Source organism: Coturnix japonica, chromosome 2 (assembly GCF_001577835.2).
Source record: "Coturnix japonica isolate 7356 chromosome 2, Coturnix japonica 2.1, whole genome shotgun sequence".
Lineage (NCBI taxonomy): Eukaryota > Metazoa > Chordata > Aves > Galliformes > Phasianidae > Coturnix > Coturnix japonica.
The window spans coordinates 109,306,828-109,315,123 of NC_029517.1; the positions used below are offsets into that span (position 1 = coordinate 109,306,828).

General features: G+C 40.4%; 1 pseudogene; it reads left to right on the forward strand.

Annotated features, from left to right (window-relative positions):
• Window positions 1–285: 285 nt before the first annotated feature.
• On the forward strand, window positions 286–3,457 carry LOC107310341 (annotated as a pseudogene).
• Window positions 3,458–8,296: the final 4,839 nt, after the last annotated feature.

Below are 8,296 nucleotides of genomic sequence, written 5' to 3' on the forward strand. Positions count from 1 at the left end.
TAGTCGCAGGATGCCGCCGTGAGAGTGTTGTCCTTCCAAAAACTCCAAAATTTTTCTGTATGTACCTCCTGGAGTTGCAAGGAGCGACAATTTTGGTAACTTAGATGTGAGCACCTCTCCAGGAAGACCGCTCCATATTCTGAATTTTACTGGCTTATGTGTTTACCTCTCGGGGACGTATGAATTAATTTTGACTATTTGCCTCTCGTTTTATACATGTGTGCCTCCTCGGGAAGACCTATTTTCGCATTTTGTGGTTTAAGTAACTTGTAAACGATGTTTGGAATTTGAAAGTTTTGTGTGTGCACCTCTTGGGGAAGTGAGGAAGTAATTTTTTGACGTTTGTGCCTCTCCAAGAAGTTTATTCCTCTTTGAGAAACCTAGAAGTGTTCTGAAACTTGTGTGGCTTTAAGCTTGAAGTTTTTCTGGCCTGACAGGGTAGCCAGGAGCGATTTAGGTGTTTACACTTTCTTTTTAAGTGTTGATTGAGCTTCTTGGTCTTTTGTGAAAGGGAGGAATGATTGCAGCATTTGCATTTGTTTGATAGGTCCGTACTTCCCTGGGGAGGGGTAAGGACTTAATTGTGCCTTCTTTCCCTTAGTGTGTATCTTTTAGGGTATCGAGAAATGAGTGAAAGTATTGTCACAATGAAAAGTGAAAATGTGCTATTTGACCTTTTAGAAAAGCATGGTGCTCGGCCCTCTTTATCAGGGGTGGATTGGGCACGACAAAACTGGTATAACTTGCAGAGTGTTTCAGACCGTATTAGTGTTCTGCAAAGGAATGCTCGTAGCCGAGCTGGAAAAGGAAAATCGTTTATTTGTGCAGTATTGGGTTCTGCTTTAAAAGCCTGCCGTGGAGTTCCGAGTGAAAAGCATTCGGCAGAAACCCAAACCGTAAACAGCATTACAGGATCAGTTGAAGTAATGCGAAGAGATGGTAAAACCTCTGAGCAGAATCAAATAGTGAACCTTGAAGAACAAATCAAAGAGAGCAACATAATACAGTTTTGTTGCAAATGGCTTTTAGGAACTATTAACTGATATAAGAATACTAGCAAACTGCTGTCCATAATTTGCCTCAAGAAAAAACTTTTCCTCAGAAGGAACTACAAGGTAAGGAAGGCGTCTGGGCAAAATTAGAGGACTCACCAACCCACTTGCGTCCTTGATAAAAACCGAATATATATTTGATAACAGTGAGGATCTGGACCCTCAAATGAATGTTAGAGAAATTCCCTCTTCTGCCACTGAATTAGCAAAACTGAAAATATAGATGTTATATGGCCGACTCTCGCAGAAAAGGAATCAGAGACGGAATATGTGTGGAGGGTTAGTCTCACTGGTGGAGACCAAATACTGTTAACTGAAAAGGAAGCTGAAGGTTATTGGGGGCCTGGAGTATTTTTAACTACTGGTAACAACCGTGCTCCCTGGTCCCTAACACAGAGGGCTGCCTATTGGGCAGGTGGTCTTAACCCTTTAGAAAGGGGAGACCCTCTTGCTATTAATGGGACAGTTGATCAATTGGTTGAAAGTGTTCAAAAAGCTGCTTGTCTGCAAATGATGTATGATAGAAAGCTGCAGCCACATCATGAATCACCTATGATGATGCCTGTTGATCCTGAAAGGATGACTCCTTTAATCAGGGGGCTTCCAGAATCACTGAAACCTATAGGCATACAACTACAAGGAAAAATACAAGCTATGCCTCAGGGACAAAGAACCCTTGCAGCATTAGAAGGAACTGGCACCTCAGGCCATTTGCAGTCGGGATATAAAGTATGGACATGGGGGGAGGTTGCCCAAGAGTTGATTAATTATGAAAGGAAATATGGGCCTGTGGCTTCTTCCAGTAAATCTGAGCCAGGGGAAGTAAGGCTCGCAGCAACCACCCTTGCTCCTAGGCCACCTAGTCCAAAGCTCAGTGGAACTGGAAGGGTCTCATTGCCAGTAAGAACAGGTAGGCGAAATATTGATCATAAACGTAATCGTCTCTGGACACTGGGCTGGCAAAAGGGTGTTCCACGAGATTTGATGAATGGATTACCCACAGTCAGGTTAGAGAAATTAGTTAACTTGTGGCCAGAACAAAAGCTCAAGGAAAGCTGATGCTTTCGCCCCCTCCCCCAGATGAGTGGGAGGTGGGGGGGGGAAGGCAGTGAAGGGTGGATGTTTATTAGAAAGCTCACAACAAAAGGAGATCCTCGATTTAACACCTTCTGTCCCAAGGCCTCCCCACTCCTGCCAATTGCCCCTGTGAGTCACGATCCAGTTGCTGATAAGCTGGGGAAACACTTATCTCTCCGGCCAGCTTGTGTCCACTAACTCAGCCAACATGAGGCCAGTTTCCCTAACTTTAATGAAATCCCTTAACAAATATCCTTAGAAGGCTAAGGACACCCCGAAAAAGGAATGTAAAATATACTCCTCGATGGATTGTTCTCTCATTTTTTTTAATTGTATTAACAAAGCCCCAAAAGGGCAAGTTGTTGTCTTGTTTTATTTTACAGAAGATCCCCGTGGGACCTTCACTGAACACAGAATGGCTGATAGCTGACTTTAACCATTTGTGTTTTGTGACAGAAAAATTGAAGATGTGATCGTGCTAGAATTCTGAATATAACTCGTTGTTACATATTTTGGTTGCAATAGTATTATGTTTTTGTTTGTTGTGGTTGTGGACTGTGATTGATATCAGTCCTTGGATCTGTTAAAACTTCACAATTTGGTTCATAGTTTCTTTTTTCAGGTCATCTTGACTTTCTGGTACTTTCTGCACAGTGATAACCATTCCTTCTGATCCCTTCTTTTACCCCTTTTTTGTCAAAGTGATTATGATTTGCATGTAACTCCTCCATGGTGTTTCCAAATTCCTAACAAATTGGGAAATGAGCCAAGGGACCTATCTAATATCTGTTAGATGTGGTCACAAATGAAATCTATCATAAAACCCTTTGCACTGATGTTTTTCAGTGTCACATAAGTTCAGGAGTTCCATACAAAACATGGTTGTTGGAAAATGTCTAAGTTTTGATAAGAGATGTGTATGTTTCTGGGATTATCCCTCTTATGGTTTATACTGTGGGGTATCCCACACACTGTCCTGTGAAAAGTTCGGTAGACTATAACAGTACTTTAACTTGCCAAACTAGTATTTATATCTCTCAGCAATTGAACTGCTTTAGAAATGCTCAAGTGGACAGCAGCTGACACAAATACCCCTATTTTTTTGTTTTACTTATTTATTTGATACTATTGGTTATTGTCACTGTCTTTGTGATTTTTAAATGTTTATGGTATATGTAAGTATGGATTGCTAAAGGAAAGTTATATGGTACTAAGGGTGTTGTGGAAACTGAAGAACTGTGTTGTTTGATCTGTGGGTTCTGAAGGGAATGGGACAAACTGCTTTGATGGTATAAGAACTGTTAATGATACAGAAGTATAATTGAGGGTATGTGGATGGAGCTTGGAAATTGTATAGAAAGAGGGATTGTAATGAAAGAATTGGGAAGAATAATAGCAGCTGCACTAGAGCAGGACTCTGAAAGAATACCCAGGATGGAGTTTTGACCCCCGAATGCAAACATGCACACAGCAGTGTAAGATGTTTGTTTTCTGGGTCGACTACGGTGCATACTCACTCTGTATCTGCATCAGAAGTATACCGCTTAGATGATTTTTTGTAACAATAGTAGGAGTAGGTCAACAAGAAAAAAAGCTTACAATTAATAAAAGAAAGAAGCTATGGTTAAGCAAGTAACAAACAATAGGAATAAGTAACTTGTAGCCTCTAAATAATCCACTTTCTCTGAGTAGATTTGTTACGTGTAGAGAGATTCTAAATAGTGGTTCGTTATCTTTTAAGAATGGCAGGTGTTCCACCTGGGCTCTTGAATCATGGCATCTGCTTGCGGAATATGGAAGCCACATGTGAAAAAGATTGGGGCTAAATTCTAGCAGAATTGAAAAACAGGAGCGATCGTGATGGTGTAGAAGGCAAAGTGCACTTTGAAGCAGGGGACGCCCTGCAGGCACTGCTACACATTTCACCATGGCTATTTGTGTTCCTTCTGTCTTCTTTTGGTGGTGTTGCCCACCGTCATAGTTGTTGATAAGTAATAATACATTAGCTTTGAATTTTTCCATTTATAGGAAATTGTCTAAGAATGAAAGCTGGGTAGTGTGTATAATGTCCAACCTCAAAAAATTATATGACTTAACAATGTACCTCTATGTTTAGTTAGTGCAACTTATCAATCACGGTTTGAAATTGAATGATGATGATTGTTAACATTAATTCCCCCTATCACCTATTCCCTCTTTTCCTTATGCTTACTTTTTTTTGTTATTCTTTCCTCACACGGTCGAATGTCATTTGCCGCATTCAATTTCAAGCACACCTTTGAGCCACGGGGTGGTGTGAAAGACAGAACTGTTTTTCTTTTATTGCTCAAAAGGGTTTGTTTGTGGAGGCTTTTCTGAGATAAGTCTGACAGGCAAGCTGCTAACTATCCAGAGGGTGAATGGTGGGTGTTATCAGTGCCATCCCTGCTTAGGATGCAAGATAAGCAGGAAAAAGACAAGCAGGTCTTTCCAGAGGGTGCTGCTGGGAGGAGCAGACCCTGCAGAGGTTGGTAAATCTTGTGTCGTGGCAAAGAGACTCCAACCCTTGCTGGCTTATCCTGGGGGATCAGGGAATGTCAGAAGAAGTTTAGTTGTTTAAATCATTTTACAAAGAATGTTTGTTAAGCAGAAGAAAAAAACCGACCACCAAAATTGGGGGATTAAAAGGCCCTCGCTAAAACTGGGAACTGGGAGCAAACTCCCAAACGACACCTTTGGACGGAGAATCTCCTAAGGGGTGAACTTCGTCGAAGAACCCACGGACTACGGCTTGCTGCTGAGCTCCTGGTGTCCTCCATCCTGCCGGCGTCATGACGAGTTCCTTGAATCGTCGGACATATCTGTGTACCTGCTGGACCCCACGTGGTGACTATCTCTGTTCCGCTCCTCTCTGCAAAGACCTTGCTTACATTTCCTACTTTTTCTATCGCCTACCTTCCCTTCCCCATCTCCCTAAAAATAGCTAGGACTTTAATACTTTAATAAACTGGTTGGACCAACATTTGAACCGTTGCTTCTTAATCTCACGCCGGGTATACACATATCAAAGAACCTTGCCTCCCTCCTACAAATTGGAGCGAGACAAATGTGAAGTTTATTTCTTGCCACAAAATATGTTCCAGGTACTCAGCTTTCATCCTGTGCTGAAGAGGTTCTAGCAATACCTTGTTGGTGCAAGGAATAGCCAGAGAATGTGAGCTGAACATCAACTAGAGCAGTCACATCTTCCTGCACTAGCAGGACTAAAACAATAGGACAGAAAGATCTGAGCAACTTCCTTTATGTTTTTAAGGGCTGCTAACTCTGAAACCATAATATGAAGAAATGATTATCAGAAAGTGTGGAAACATTTCAACATCCACATCATTTTGTTGCAAAGTAGAAGTGATCTCTTAACAGACAGAAGATTATTTGTGGAGTTGAGAAACAGAGCACTATTACTCTTAACTCAGGATGTTCTGCTCAAACTGTGTTAAAAAAAAACAAAAACAAAAACAAACAAACAAACAAAAAAAAAACAAGCAAACCAGAAACACTTGAATCTTCAAGAACAAGAATGAGAAAATTCAGATGTAAAACATCAACAGTGAGCCCCATCTGCTGTATTCTGATCTCATCAATCTCTCAGACCAACAGAAGGGCAATCTCTTACCTGCAAGTATCGATTTCCACACTGTATACACAAGCATCTCCTGAAGGTGTCAGATGGTGGATTTATAAAGTCTGTAAACATTAGGAGCACAGATGTGCATTTAGTGAATCTTTTCAGTATTACAGATGCCACACAGACTCGTGCTTGAAATAAGCAACCTGTGTTTCATAAGGTTAGTGATTTCATTATTGTGAAGTCTCAGTGTAGACATGCAGGACTAAGTCAGCTGCTTGTGACAAAGTTGGACAAAACTGATTTGTGTCACACATAACTCAATACACTGAAGAGCATTCATCAAAATCATACTGTTACAGAGCACCAAGAAGCCATTCATAACTTACCATTTTGCTAGTGGCATCTGCCTCCTAGTGCTCTTGTACTGATCCCTTTGAAGGTGCCTTCACAGTGCTCATTAATTTCATCTACTAAAGGCAACAAAAGTTGTCAAATTTCACACCATTGTTTGGTTGCTGATGCACCTAAAAGCAGTGTCATTCAGTGACAGTGAAGATATGGTGACTTCAGCTTCAGGGTGAAATCCAGTGACCTACGCCTAAGTGTCTAGTATGTACTGACGGGCCAGAGTATCCAAAATAACTAAAAGAGGATGGCAGATTCATTGCCTGCTCATTTGGTGTCTGGGATTCCCTGAGGAGTCTAAAATAGGACCAAAGCATCCAACTCCTGCTTAAAGATCCAGGGACTAAATTTAGCCTTCAAAATGATAAAAATAAACATGAAAAACAATTTAGTATCACAGCAGAGCAGTACACCTTTGATATATGTTCTGTGTTCAAACTGATATAGGAAAAGAATTGTCTCTGATGTTGTTTTCTTATCTGCTTTATTTGTAGGCTATGTTTGTGATCTGTGGGGCAATCTTGGGCTCCCCCACAATCAAATTCCATTATTGAGACTGGCTAACGTTGCGAGGATCATCAAAGTAGCTATTAGGATCGTTCACATTTCACACAAGGATGTATGTGTGTGTACAAGACTGCACAGCTGTTCCTCAGCGAGGCTATGAGGGGTGTTCATGTATGTGTTCACACTTGCCTACCTGCCTGTAACTATGTGGCACAGCTTAGGGAGGGTTCAAAGCACTCTCTTCCCCTCTGATTTCATGGATCTTTTGTATTGATTGCTGCAAGAATGCATCAATTAAGATTCTGATCTCCCTACTTCCATTGAGCTGTACCTTATTACCAGAGTGGTTCAATTTTAGCAGCATGTTGGTCCTTGGGAAAGAACAAGAACGGGCCATTTTGCAGGTTCCCTCTGGTGGGGGTATACAAAGAATGAAGAAAAAATGCTTACAGTCTCACTGACAGTTGGATGGACACAAACCATCCTGCACATTGTACACAAAAAGCATTTGTTTGATCATACAAAAGGATTTATTTCCATTTGTCAGGTTTCAGTTTTGCTGGCACACACAGAGAAGAAGCCTGAGATGCACAGGAATTATTCTTAGATCTTGGTGGACTCCAAAGGTCTCCAGACTCACCTTTTCTATGTGTTTGTATTCTACAGCTTTTCAGGTATCTCGAATTTTATCTGTATATTAAAATATTCCTTATTTACATAACCTTGAATAGAAACTCCATTATTTCTTCAGATAGAACTGATTAGCAAAATGTCATGCAGGCACACATCCTTCTGAATACTGCTACTGTATATGACTGTGAACAGATGTTTGGTAAATCTCTATGCTTGTTTCAGTAGCTGTTTTGAATCAATTTAAAGCCTACAAAAGGCTAAAACAATTTCCAAGAAACCCAACCATGAATTGATCTAAATTTACTACTGATTTCCCTTGCTACCTGTCAAATTATAGATTTTCTTCCTATATATATTGATTGATATTAGCCACTAAATAGATTAAAGCCTTTTCAGACCTGACACCACCATCTCAAAAGGTCAAACAGACCTAAAGACAAGTAGGTCTGCGTAAGGAGATCCAAGCAGATAACAGCTTTTGGTTAAAGAATTAAAGATTTTAAGGGTATTCAGGATATGTATGTAAATGGTTATTATCTGTGTGGATAAGACACATCATACTTAGACACATTCAGAATGAAACAGCAGGAGGTAACAGCAGACTGAAATAACAGGTCTTATGACAATGTGCCAAGGAAGGGCATGGTGTGGATAATGAAGCTGCAGATGACAGTATTCAAGATCTGGATCACCCTCTCCCCATAGCAGCTGAATATTATCCTTTGTTACGTAGGCGTTTTCATTTGCTTTGATTTCCCTGTGAGTAGTCTGGCTCAAATTTAGGAGCTCGGCTTACCTTTAAATACCACATTGGAGATAATCATTAAAACTATCATCCCTTTAGTGAGAACTCTGATGTAATTAAAATATAAGAATTTATAAATGTACCAAAAGTACCACAGTTTTGCTCTACTGACTTCAGTGTTAGCAAATATATGTATATGTATACATACATATACATGTGTATTTATGTATGTATATCAGCTTGTGTTTTGTTTCCCTCTCCTTTTCAAAC